Here is a 12,975-nt window from a genome sequence, read left to right as displayed (position 1 = left end):
GGGAAGGGAAGGGAAGGGAAGGGAAGGGAAGGGAAGGGAAGGGAAGGGAAAATAGTAGGTTTGATGGGGCTGTTAGTTGGGAGGTTTTTTTCGGTTTGGTTTTTCTCATGTACTTTTGGATTTTTTTTTCCTCAGTTATTCCTAATTCAGTTTTATGTATGTAGATAATAACAACTTTTTTTCTTTCGAGTCAGCTCAGTACATTTGCCCTGTATGTAAATTTAAATTGTGATAAGCCCTGCATGATGCAGTCTAGTATGGAATGTCTGGTTTTGTTCAGTCTTTCTGGTTTCATCTTTTCTCTTTCACAAGTGCAGCTGGCCTTTGAGAGCTGCTGATACGGAATGGCATTTCGAAGAAGACTGAAGTCTCTCTTTTTTCACCTTGATAAGAATATGACAACATATTAAAGATTCAGGAACAACTTCTTGCATCTACAAAATCAGAACAATAGTTCTTTCAAGAAATTTTTGAAGCCCCCTTGGCCCTCATCTGAAATGAGTCATCTGAGGTAAGTCTGTGCTAGATGGACTAAGGCATTATAAAATCTTGTATTTTGAGATTGAAGGCTACTTTTAGAGCTTTATAACTTCTAGAGCATCTGTTACGGTTTGAAGAGTTAATTATGTGACACTCCTCCCTCCTCCCAGCAGGAAGAGGGTGGAAGGAAGAGGGAAAAAAAAATCCATTCTTCCTCTTGGAGAGTCAGAACTCATATGAGGCTGCTGGAGAAAACAGGAAACACATCTCTGCAGTGCACTGTGCCTCTGCACCCAAGCAGCCTGTCACATGATGTCATGATATGGAATTCTAATAAAACCAGGACAGTAATTTTCAGTAACTCTCCAGTACCCTTAATTTCAGTATTTAAGTATTTCCCATACTTGTCTTAGAAGTTTTCAGTTTAAATTACATGTTACGTTAACTTCATAAAAGATAATGAAAATAAATAATAAAGGATGTGAACAAGTAGTTACATGTAGTCTGTCCTTTGTGGCTGACAGGTTAATCTCATGGCTTGAGTGTCACTGCTTTTGTTATTACAAAACCATATAATTCTGGGTAGTTCTTAAATAAATAATTTTCTCAGTAATGCTCAATTTATGCTTATTGTATTATGAATGTTAATTTGTTAGAACAACATGAGTAGACTAATTATTAGTCTCATTTTTTTTACTCATTCTAGTTCTCAAATATATGATTTTACTATTTATATATGCTGCCCCATTCTGTTAAGACTTATGCACTGAGCAAGTGTATATCGTCACAAGAACATGAAATAGTGTAGTGTCATTCACAATAAAAACAAAACCAAAACCTACCAAACCAAATACATCAATCAACTAAGAAACAAATCCCCTTTCCCAGTATTATTTGTGTATCTTGCTATTTATGGCAAATAAACTGAAATCAAAATACATATTATCAAAAGCAGTTAAAATTCATGTTAAAAAAATATCTAGAGTTCTAAAGTTGTTGAGGTTTTTTTTGCATTTGCAAGATATTTTACATACATAAACTTAAAAATACTGATATAGCTGGATGCAAGATTACAGCCTTCAAATAAAAAAAATAATTGTGCTTTATATGAAACTAAATCCAAAACATACTTACTCTATTAAGTTTTCTAACTGCTTTGTCATATTTTAGTTTATTAAGAGACACAAAATTAATGTAACTTCTGAAAGAAAACTTTTTTGATGTATCTCAGAAGAGATGATGAAGTCAAATTTATACTTAATAAATTTATTATGTATATAGCAAACACTCTTCCTGGGAATTTAATAACATACTGAGTAAGCTAAATAGAATTTGCGTTTATTTACTGTATTAAATGCATTTTACTACACAGGATCTAGAAAATATAGTTTTATCATAGTGCTGGGAGGAGAATAGTCTGCACAATAGAAATGAGTCTGTTATAAAAATGTGATTGTCCAGGGGCAGATGGGATGACCTATAATATTTCCCTCATCACATCCTTCTCTCCTTCTCCTTCTCTCTAAATTGGAGAGGTATGGATTTGAAGGATGGATTGTTCGGTGGGTTAAGAACTGATTGGCCGGTCGCAGCCAAAGGGTTGTGATAAATGGTTCCGTGTCAGGGTGGAGGCCGGTCACGAGTGGTGTCCCCCAAGGCTCAGTCCTGGGACCAGTGCTCTTCAGTGTCTTTATCAATGACATAGACGATGGAATCGAGTGCACACTCAGCAAGTTTGCAGATGACACCAAGCTGAGCGGTGCAGTCGATACATTGGAGGGAAGGGAAGCCACCCAGAGGGACCTGGACAGGCTGGACAAGTGGGCCCATGTGAACCTAACAAGGTTCAGCAAGGCCAAGTGCAGGGTGCTGCACTTGGGCCAGGGCAATCCCAGGTATTTATACAACCTGGGGGAAGAAGTACTTGAAAGCAGCCCTGCGGAGAGGGACTGGGGGGTCCTGGTGGACGAGAAGCTGGACATGAGCCAGCAGTGTGTGCTGGCAGCTCGGAGGGCCAACTATGTTCTGGGCTGCATTAAAAGAGAAGTGGTCAGCAGGGAGAGGGAGGTGGTGGTCCCCCTCTACTCGGCTCTTGTGAGGCCCCATCTGGAGTACTGTGTCCGGGCCTGGAGCCCCCAGCACAAGAAGGACATGGAGCTCTTGGAACGAGTTCAGAGGAGGGCGACCAAGATGATCAGAGGGCTGGAACACCTCTCCTATGAAGAAAGGTTGAGGGAACTGGGCTTGTTTAGTTTGGAGAAGAGAAGGCTCCGGGGAGACCTCATTGTGGCCTTCCAATACTTGAAGGGAGCGTATAAACAGGAGGGGGATCGATTGTTTGTGAGGGTGGATAGCAATAGGACAAGGGGGAATGGTTTTAAGCTGAGACAGGGGAGATTTAGGTTAGATATTAGGAGGAAGTTTTTCACACAGAGGGTGGTGACACACTGGAACAGGTTGCCCAGGGTGGTTGTGGATGCCCCGTCCCTGGAGGCATTCAAGGCCAGACTGGACGTGGCTCTGGGCAGCCTGGTCTAGTGGTTGGCGGCCCTGCACTTAGAAGGGGGGTTGAGACTCGATGATCTTTGAGGTCCTTTTCAACCCAGGACATTCTATGATTCTATGATAATATCAATTTAGTATATGCACTGTGAAGCAAGCAGATAAGAAAAAGAATGTACGAACATATTGGCTAAAGAGAAATAACAAAATACACTGTTTTTAGAATAGTGGTTGGTTTCATACAACAATAAAAAACCTTACTGAAATCTCGGTGCTGTATGACTGTTTTTATGTATATTAAATAATAATTAAATATGTTTAATAGAAGTTTTCTGGTATCACACTACTTGTATCTTTTGCAGAATCTAAATTTGACAGTTGTCCTTTCTTTGAATGTATTTGCTGTCTGGAAGAAGGATATGACTTAATATTCAGAACATTCTTCCTGTATTTTGTGTCATCATGGACTCATTAGTATTGCTTCTGTAATGTTAATACCAAAATATTGAAAAGATGAAAATAATTATGCAGTATTTTATACACAGCAGCATGTCTTCAGGAATATCCTTGCCTATTCATATTAACAGTGATGGTGCAAGGTCAGAGTGCTACACTGGCTTGCTTCTTGAAATCCCTACTAGAAGGCTGTGTAGTTGTTGTTGCCTGAATAATGCAGCCATGATTATGAAGTGGATTTACAACAGTTCCATCCAATAGCTCTGGACTGGTATTAAGAGCTCTAAGTTCTAACAGCAGTGTCCTAATAAAGCATGGTTGAGTAGGTCTTGTAGAGAATATTTAATATTCATCCCTGTCCCACAGGACAGTCAGAGCTGCAGTAGCTCAGTAAACATCTGTTCATAAATGACTAAGTTGTATCAGATGAAATTTTGATTAAAACATTTAAAGCCCTAGATTCTTAATGCAGTGAAACTAGTTTTCAGCCTTCATGACTGAATGCTATGAGATACCCAGCAAAATGACTGTGTTGCACTGGAAGAAACTGATTCTTGAATTATTGCCCAAAGTAAAATTCAACCTGTGATTTTTATAACGAAGGAGCTTCCTTCACAGTGGCTGGAAATCTGTTTGGTGGAAGAGGATTTGGGGTGTTAGCTGACAGCTTACAGAACATGAGCCAGCAGTGTATCCAGGTGGCCATGGAGGGCAATGGCAATGTGGCTTGTATCAGCAATAGTGCAGCCATCAGGAGCAGGTGACAGTTCCTCTGTCCTTGGCACTGGTGAGGCTGCACCTTGTGTACTGTGTTCAGTTTCGGGTCCTTCACTACAAGAAAGACATTGAGGCCCTGGAGTGTGTCCAGAGAAGGGTAAAAGCTGTGAAGGGTCTGGAGCACCAGTCTTACAGGGAGCAGCTGAGGGAACTGGGATGTTCTGTCTGGAGGAGGCTCAAGGGAGACCTCATCGCTCTCTACAACACCTGAAAGGAGGCTGTGGTGAGGACGGGGTTGGCCTCTTCTCCTGGGTAACAGCAATAGTATGAGAGGCGATGGCCTCATGTTGTGCCAGGGGAGATTCAGGTTGGATACTACGAGTAGTTGCTTCTCTGAAAGAATAGTGAGGTGCTAGAATGGCCTGCCCAGGAAGGTGGTTGGGTCATCGTTCCAGGAGGCATTTAAGACCCATGGAGATGTAGCACTGAGGGACATGGTAGTGGACATGGTAGGGATGAGCTGGGGCTGGACTTGATGATCTTGCAGGTCTTAATCCATCCTTAATGATTCTATGATTCTGTGATTCTATAATATCAAATACTTGTTGATAAGGACAATTCAGAACGTTCCTCCTTTCTGGAGCAGGTAATGCTGTGTGGTATACACACAGTGCCTAAGATAAAACTGAACACCTCTATTTTAGCAAACTGAATCTGTCCCTGCTACCCAAGAACTTCCGGGAATATAAAACAGAATAAATATTTGATATAAATGTTGCATTCATAAGCAAAACATTAAACAGTTCATTGCTTCTGAATATGTCTTCAGCTGTACTCACATGTGTTCATATTAATGAAATAGGATTTTGTGCATGAGATATATAAATCTCCAAGACAGATTTGAAATACAAGATATTATAAAAAGCATACGTATGTGGATACCTGCATATAACTACTTTGTTTTTGTGGAAGGAATATTATAATTTCTCACCGCTGCATAAGTATTTTTCATCCTATAGGGAATAAAATGGGCTATCACAGCAAACACTAATACTATTATAAGAGAGTCATTGCACAGTGGAAAATAAGATTGTCGTGCTAATATTTGTTGTAGTCTTTTTCGCAACTGGTAAAACTTCTGAACCTTGAAAGCCAAAGGCCAGTGTTATTAATCTTCATAAGGAGGTCACAGCTTCTACTGGTTTTATTTTCTGAAAATTCCTGTAACTTCTCCCTGACAAGGATTAAGAACAATCATCGTATGAAAACTATCAGAGGAAAACCCTTTCACCACTGAGGTGGAGAAATAATTGTTTCTGGGGTTCAAAGGATCCAGCTTTTGCAGAAAGAGCCCCATAAAGCAATTACTTTGGTCAGTGCCATAAGGATGAGCATTCTTAACTGTAGCTGCATACTTCATGTAAAATATACAGCAGATTTCACAGGGTGTGCCTTTAATACAAAACAAAACAAACAAAAAACCCACTCAGATCTAAGAAACCACTGTTAGCAACACTGATTATCTTCTGAGGCAGAGCAAGGTTTATTTGACAAAACAAAATAAATATTTTTGGTTACATGCTCGTAAATTCAACCCTTGAAGAAATCCCTACCATCTCTATTTCTGCAAAAATTTTTCAAGTGAGACTTTCATAATTCCAGGCAATTCCAGAAAGATGGTTCATATGCAAGCATATTTTCCTTCTAACTTGTCTGTTAGGGCACAGACCATCTTGAAGAGTGAATTATGTTAACTATTTCAATTATTTTGATTCTTTTTTTGGTTTCTTTCTCTGATTTCTGACTTCTTTCTAACCCAACTGTTATGAAGCTGTTAGTCAAAAGGTAATTTTGTATGTCTGTATTCACTCCTGAGTTGGATAAAAAATTTAAAATATACTTATTAAATATGTCACTTATTTCTCATTACCACATAACTCCACTAGCTTCTACTTTTTTTATTTTCAACCATCTTCTTCTCCTCTAGAGTTAAAAGGAAAACACATTTTTTTCTTAGTTGATACAGCCTGATTATCTGCCATTCACTGAACAGAGAATTTTTCTTACAGGGTAAAGCTTAGCAGTATGCCTAAGTGTCTTTTCTGCAGAAACAAACTCCAGTGGTGTCATGGTTTTGTGATTTTCGGTTATTGGTATTCCACATCATAACATCATGTAGTGGATATACCTGGTTCTCAGAAGAGAAGGACTACTACAGTCCCCATGGTACTTTTCTCCTCTGTTACCATTTCCAGCCGGAGGGAAAAGATAAAAGCTCGCAGTATAAAAACTTGCAGATCACGAGACATCGTCCCTTTTTCCGCCGTCTCTCGTCTTGGCAGCACCTCGCTCTCCAGCCGTCTTATCGTCGGTAGTAGAGTAAGGCCTACCTTGATTTTGGGACATTCTCTCTCTCTGTATTGGATTTATATTGTATTATAGTGTGTTGTTTTGCATTCTGATATCTTTTTAATAAATTAGTTTGTTTCTCCTCAGATTGTTGCCGCTGTTCTTTGCTCTCAGGGCCATCTCCTTACCCTTTTTCCCTTTTCCCTTTTCCCGGGGCGTGGACCCGTGGATCCCCCGTCCCCTTCATCACGGAACCGGGCCGAACACCTGTAAACCGTTGACAAGTGGATTCTTTGTAATATTAGTCTGATAATCAATAGGAGCTAAGAACATTTTAAAAGAAAATTACTGAAGCAAATACTTAAGATGAACAGTAGAGTTTAAAATATGTTTAAATTATTTCTTAAACCATTGAGAGTGGCTTTCATAAGTAACGCAGCAACAAAATATGTTAAATAATTTTGATTCATAATTTAGAATAAAACTTTCAGGGGGATTGTGAAAACTGTTCCTAGACTAGGATAGATAACCAGATAACTAGATAACTAGAGGGAGAAGAAAGAAATAGTGAAGTAGCCAGGATAATTAAATGCCAATGCTATGCCCTGTGGAAACTTTCAATTAAGTCAGCTTCTGGAATTCATTGCTTTTACCTGGCACTGGACTTCCAGTTTCCTAATTAGTTCTTTCCAATAAATATATATGCAATTTCTCCTGCTCGTACAGCACAGCAATGGACCACAAAGTAAAATATATCTTTTGCAGAATGTTGAGCATACCGTTAGACTGTAAGGCTTAAGGATTACCCATAGGCAGAGGAGAAGGAAAGATTTTAGGGTTTCTGTTTATTCTTAGGAAAATTCTGTTCTATATACATGAAAAATCCCTTCACTTTTTTGAATTCTGTCTTCTCTTTTAGTAGTTCATGTTTATTTCATTTCTATTGTATTTTTGAGGGAGGGTGTAAATAGCATATTAGGCCACATTTATACTTCGTGAAATATAACAAGTTTTTTTCTAGATTGTTTCCACACATACACAAAATCAATACAAAATCTAGCTTAAACAATATGAGATTCATATAGGAAGATACAGAGTTTGTATTTTCAGTTCCAATGTAGCTCCATATTATGAAGTACATATAAGTATTGAAAATCTGTAGGTACATTCCTCTGCTACAATACCAATAGAATACAGAGTTTGTCTTTGATCTGTTTTTAATGCTAGTATTGCCAGATTATTCACTTTTACTTTATCACAGTGTATATAATGGTATACTGAGGCTCCTCAAGTGGACTCCTGTCCACTTGAAACTTCTTCAGGTTTTTAGTTCAGTATGTGATTGTTGCCATGGCCATAAATAAACTTTTCACATGCCCTATCTTTAAGAAATCCTTGGGTTAGTTTTTTCTGTTTGTTTTTGTTTCCCCCTGGCCCTCTCCGCCCCACACCTACTCCCTCCCTCCCCCAGAATATTACCTGATTTCTAGATTTACATTTTTTTTTTTACCTTATGAAACTTTAAGTGGGGACAGTTTTATGCTGGTATGGAATATACAAAAAAAAAACAACCAAACCACAAAACAATGCTTTTAAAATAAATCAGTGTAGTGAATGCTTGATATTAATTGTCATTAGGCTTAGTCCTAAGTCTGTCGAGTATTTTCTGTGTGGTATTGCACTCAGTATCACTGACATTAAGTCAGCCTGAATGCTACTCTGGATCTCTCACTGCACTTTGATTTAACTTCTCCCTTCTGCACAACTAGATTCTCTGTATATCTGGTTTCTATCACAAAGGGACTGCTCATATTCCTTCGTCTTCCACTATTAACCTGAGAATTTAATTATTTAGAAAACTTGCCTAATTACTGTTCCTTCATTGCCTCCTACATTAATTATCATAAACAGTGCATTGTATAACATGCATTCATAGTCATGAGGAGATTGAAACTGTAACTCAATAAAGGAAATTTTAATAATTTATATGACTATATGTATTAATTATATCAAATCAATCTTTGGAATATTTCAGTAGAGGAGAAAATAAGACCCATGCTCAACGTATGCATCTCTTCTCCACATGCAATGCTTCACTGTCTGACACACAGAATTACCACCAAAAGTTGATGAAAAGTTGATGAATAACTTGATGCAAGCTAGCAGTGTGCACTTGCAGCCCAGAAGGCCAGCAGTATCCTGGGCTGTACCAGAAGAGGGGTGGTCAGCAAGAAGAAGGAGAGGATTGTCCCCATCTGCTCTGCCCTTATGAGGCCCCAGCTGGAGTACTGCATCCACACCTAGGGACCCCAATAAGGAAGGATATGGAGTGGTTGGAGCAGGTCCAGAGGAGGGCCGTGAAGATGATCAGATGGTTGGAGCATCTCTCCTACAAAGAGAGATTGACAGAGCCAGGCTTGTTCAGCCTCGAGAAGAGAAGGCTCCAAAGAGACCTCATTGCAACTTTCATTGCAACATTGCAACATTCCAGTACTTAAAAGGAGCTTACAAACAGGAGGGAGAACACCTTTTTACATAGTCTGATAATGATAGGACAGGGTGGAATGGTTTTAAACTAAAAGAGGGGAGATTTAGATTAGATAGTAGGAGGAAATTCTTTATGCAGAGGGCAGTGAGTCACTGGCACTGGCTGCCCGGTGGATGCCCCATCACTGGAGGTGCTCAGTGCCAGATTGGATGGGGCCCTGGGCAGTCTGAACCAGTGGTTGGCAACCAGCCCGTGGTAGCAGGGGTGGAACTAGATGATCTTTAATGTATTTTCTAACCCAAGTCATTTTATGATTGTATGAGTCTGTGAAGAGCTAATTAACTCCCGAGAGGTTTAGAAGCCTCTCCTATAACATTGGCTGAGAGGTTTAAGTGCAAATTTACATGTAAATCTTGTATTTCTATTGAGGCAGCTGAGGGGCTTACTAAAACTCAATCTGTGACTTATTTCTGCAGAAGAAAGAAATGAGCAAATATCAAACACAGTAGCAGATAATATAAAAGCCAACAAAGACACCTGAAACAAAGACTCTATTTAAGATCCCAGCCATATTCTCCTCCACTTGATCTTTCTACTACAGTGTTCATTCCTCTGGTACAGGATCTAGCTTGCTGGTTGCCAGCTCTTCTTGCCTGAGGACTTCCAGAGCCCATTGACTGCATTTCACGGATTAGTGAAATGACAGCACTGAAAGATCTGCCTAGAATGGTTCATCAATCTGTGATTATTGAGACTGGAGATATGGATGAAGTAAAATGTGGCTTCTTTTTCTGGGTTACAGGCCCATGTTCTCCTCTCATGGAAACTATTTCAGGAAAGGAGAATGGGATTTGCACAGCTCTTTCACCCTGGCATTGACTGAGGTACAGATGGCACTCACATTTACAGAAGCCTAAAAAAGCAGAATCTGAGCCAGGGCTAACACTTTGGGCAAATTTTAAAGAAGCCAGCTCTAAGAGTTTGGAGTTCAGGTTTTATTTCCAAGAGATATGGTTAAGATTAAACAGGCCTACTATTATTTGGGTATGACTTACATAGTATAACATAGAAAAGTGAAGCTAATTTTGAATGAGAAAAGATATAATTCATCTATTGCATGGGAAATTTCTAAAATATGAAGAAAACAAGAAACTGACCAACAGTTATGCTCCCTCTATGTAGTAACATGATAGCACCCATAAAAATTACAGTAAGGGTGAAGGCAACACAAACTGTGGATTGCTCATATTCTGCCATGTTAGAAGTAAAAGTAATACCCAAGGAATGGTGTGCTAGACAGTCTTCATGGACATTTCTCACAACTTTAATCAAACTCTGTCTTCCAGACAGACAGGTTCTTTCCATGTCCCCCTTTCTAATACACATAGAAATCAAGGTCACTGTGGCCTGAAAAGCCTGGTGGGTGAAGGGCTCTTCATATACTGTTTTCTATTCTTGAAACAAACAGTGGGACGTATGTTCATGAAAGATAATCTCTGGGTGTGTGTATGTGTATGTGTGTGTATGTGTGCATTTTGGTGGTGGTGTTTTTGTCAGTGGTGGTGGTAGTGTGAGAATGTATTCAGAACGTGCTAATATTCAAATTTGCTAGTCAGGCCATACAAAAAACATTTCACACTTCTCTGGTAGTTCTCTGTTCTCATTTACTCAGAGACTGAGCAAGGTATAAAAGCATCCATCAGGTGGGAAAGATACATTACCCCTTTCTAACATATGATTTAAACCATCTATCAGCCACTATATAAACCTTGCTAGACAGTTTTAGTATGAAAACCTTGAGCTTTACACTACAGCATTTATCACATTTTAAAAGTTAGATCTCTGGAAATACAGGTGTGTGGTTTTGCTCTGTCAACTCCCCTCTTTTCAAACAGTTTTGGATTTTTTCATGAACTCTAGTCATATTCAAAACTCATGAGAGCCAATATATCAGGGTAGCCCAGCAGAAGATCCACATTGAGCACTGAAGCAGCGCATTCAGAACATTTGTGCAAATGAAATATTCTTCAGCCTTTCACACACATATACTGTATCTTGTCAAAATCTGACTCTCAATAGGTGATAGCCTTTCGTTAGCAGTATTTAATTTTGGCCAAGAGTAGAGAAGAGATTTGTATCTTCATCTTCAGTCCAGTAAAACAAACAAGCTACATAGCCTTGAAGAATCTGTGGTTCATTTATCCTTGATTTAATAGAAAGTCTTCAGATCTTTTTATCACAGCAACACACGGAATGAGCTGAAACTGGTTTTGCAGAATTTGTATTTGCTGTGAGAAACTTTTTAAAAAGCCCTCATATTTTTAAGTAGTGCTTAAGTGCTTTTTAAGTGCTTATAAAGTTCTTTACAATGTGCTGCTGGTAAGAGGTTTGCATTTTTGGTTTGTTTCGGTTAGGTTTTGTTTGCATGTGTCAGGTAAATAGTAGTGATTTACTTGTAGCCACCACCAGACACAGCTCTTGCTGTGGGGAGGTTTAAAGAAAGTCCAGGAGTTGAAAGTTATTTTCCTGCTTTGCAGATCCTTGCATAACACATTCTGTAAATGCTACATTTACTGGAATCAAATAAGCTAGTTATCTCTGGATTTGAAATTTATAAAATCATGAATGGCAGGAACATTGGTCGGTAGATTTTGTAACACAAGAATCAAACTAGGGTACTAAATATGCTGATTAAGCAGTAAGTTTAAAGCTATTTAAGTAAAGCTTGTTTTTTTAATAACAAATAATATTTGGAATACATTGCCACAGGACATTGCTGAAGTCAAAAGTTTAATATAATTCAAAAATATAAAATTAAAGAAAATAACTAATGGAAAAAAACTCTACCATTGTGAGAGTGTGAATGAGACCTTCAACACCTAAAAACATATTTTATGAATCTGGGAGCATATATTATGGGAAACTTGATTCTGTTCTCATCACCACTGTTAGCAGTAATACTTGTGTTGGAGATCTTTGTAGTTAGCAGCTATTGTTTCTTTTTCTCCACAGTGAAAATTCAGTCCATATTTAAGTACCTGTGGGAATACAAGAAAGACTATTGAGAGCAGAAGCTGGAGAGCAAGATAAACAGCATGAGAAGGCAAGGCTGAGAACCAAGGACATCTCCAGAAAGAAAAGAAAAACAAAGTCAAGTAAGCTGGGAGATGGCCGCATGATGACGACCCTGATTGGAGGAAGAGAGCGTGGCTCTCTGCATGCACAGTTAAGGAGTGTTTGAGGAATGTTTTGTTGACATGTAAAGGTGGGTGGGAAATTTAAAAGAGAAAACTTGTGAGTGTATGAAAGGGATGTTAGAACCTGTAATAAACAATCTGGATCATTCACATCTGAGTCCATGCCTCAGACACTGCAGTACGTACATACTTTTTATAAAACTCTATACTGGACATAAGCAAGAATTTCTTGCTTCAGTAGACTATTACAGCTTCCATTCTCTCTCTCTTTTTTTTTTTAAAGCAAGACCAAATTTATTGTGTATAATGTACTTGATGCCCAAGTAGTTTACTTGTTTAGTTTTCTTTTCCTATTGAAATTTTGCGGTGCAGTAATATAGACAGAAATATTTTAATATTTTCAAAAATAAATTTAGTTTTTAGATAACATCAAGATTAAATTTTCTGATACTTTAGATGGAAAGAAAAAGCTTTTTAAAGCAAGTTAAAATTACAGAAGTATAAAAAGCTCAGAGGGTTCTATTTTTATGCAAAATCTCTAAATAGGTTGTAAACACAGTGTGAAGTATTTATCTGATGCCTAACTCAAGGAAAATGTTCACAAATTTATGTTGTTTCGTAGAAAATAGCTCTTGAAGTATCAGTGGTCTGTGTAAGTACACAAGGAAACTACAATTGCTGAAGATATTAGGAAATGTTACTTTCACCTTGAGTATGAAGGATCCAGCCATCCATAATTATAACGTTGTGATCTGTTGGAAAACAGATAGAAGAAACCACTAGGAC

The sequence above is a fragment of the Numida meleagris genome, chromosome Z, assembly GCF_002078875.1.
Source record: "Numida meleagris isolate 19003 breed g44 Domestic line chromosome Z, NumMel1.0, whole genome shotgun sequence".
NCBI lineage: Eukaryota > Metazoa > Chordata > Aves > Galliformes > Numididae > Numida > Numida meleagris.
This window is presented reverse-complemented; position numbering follows the sequence as displayed.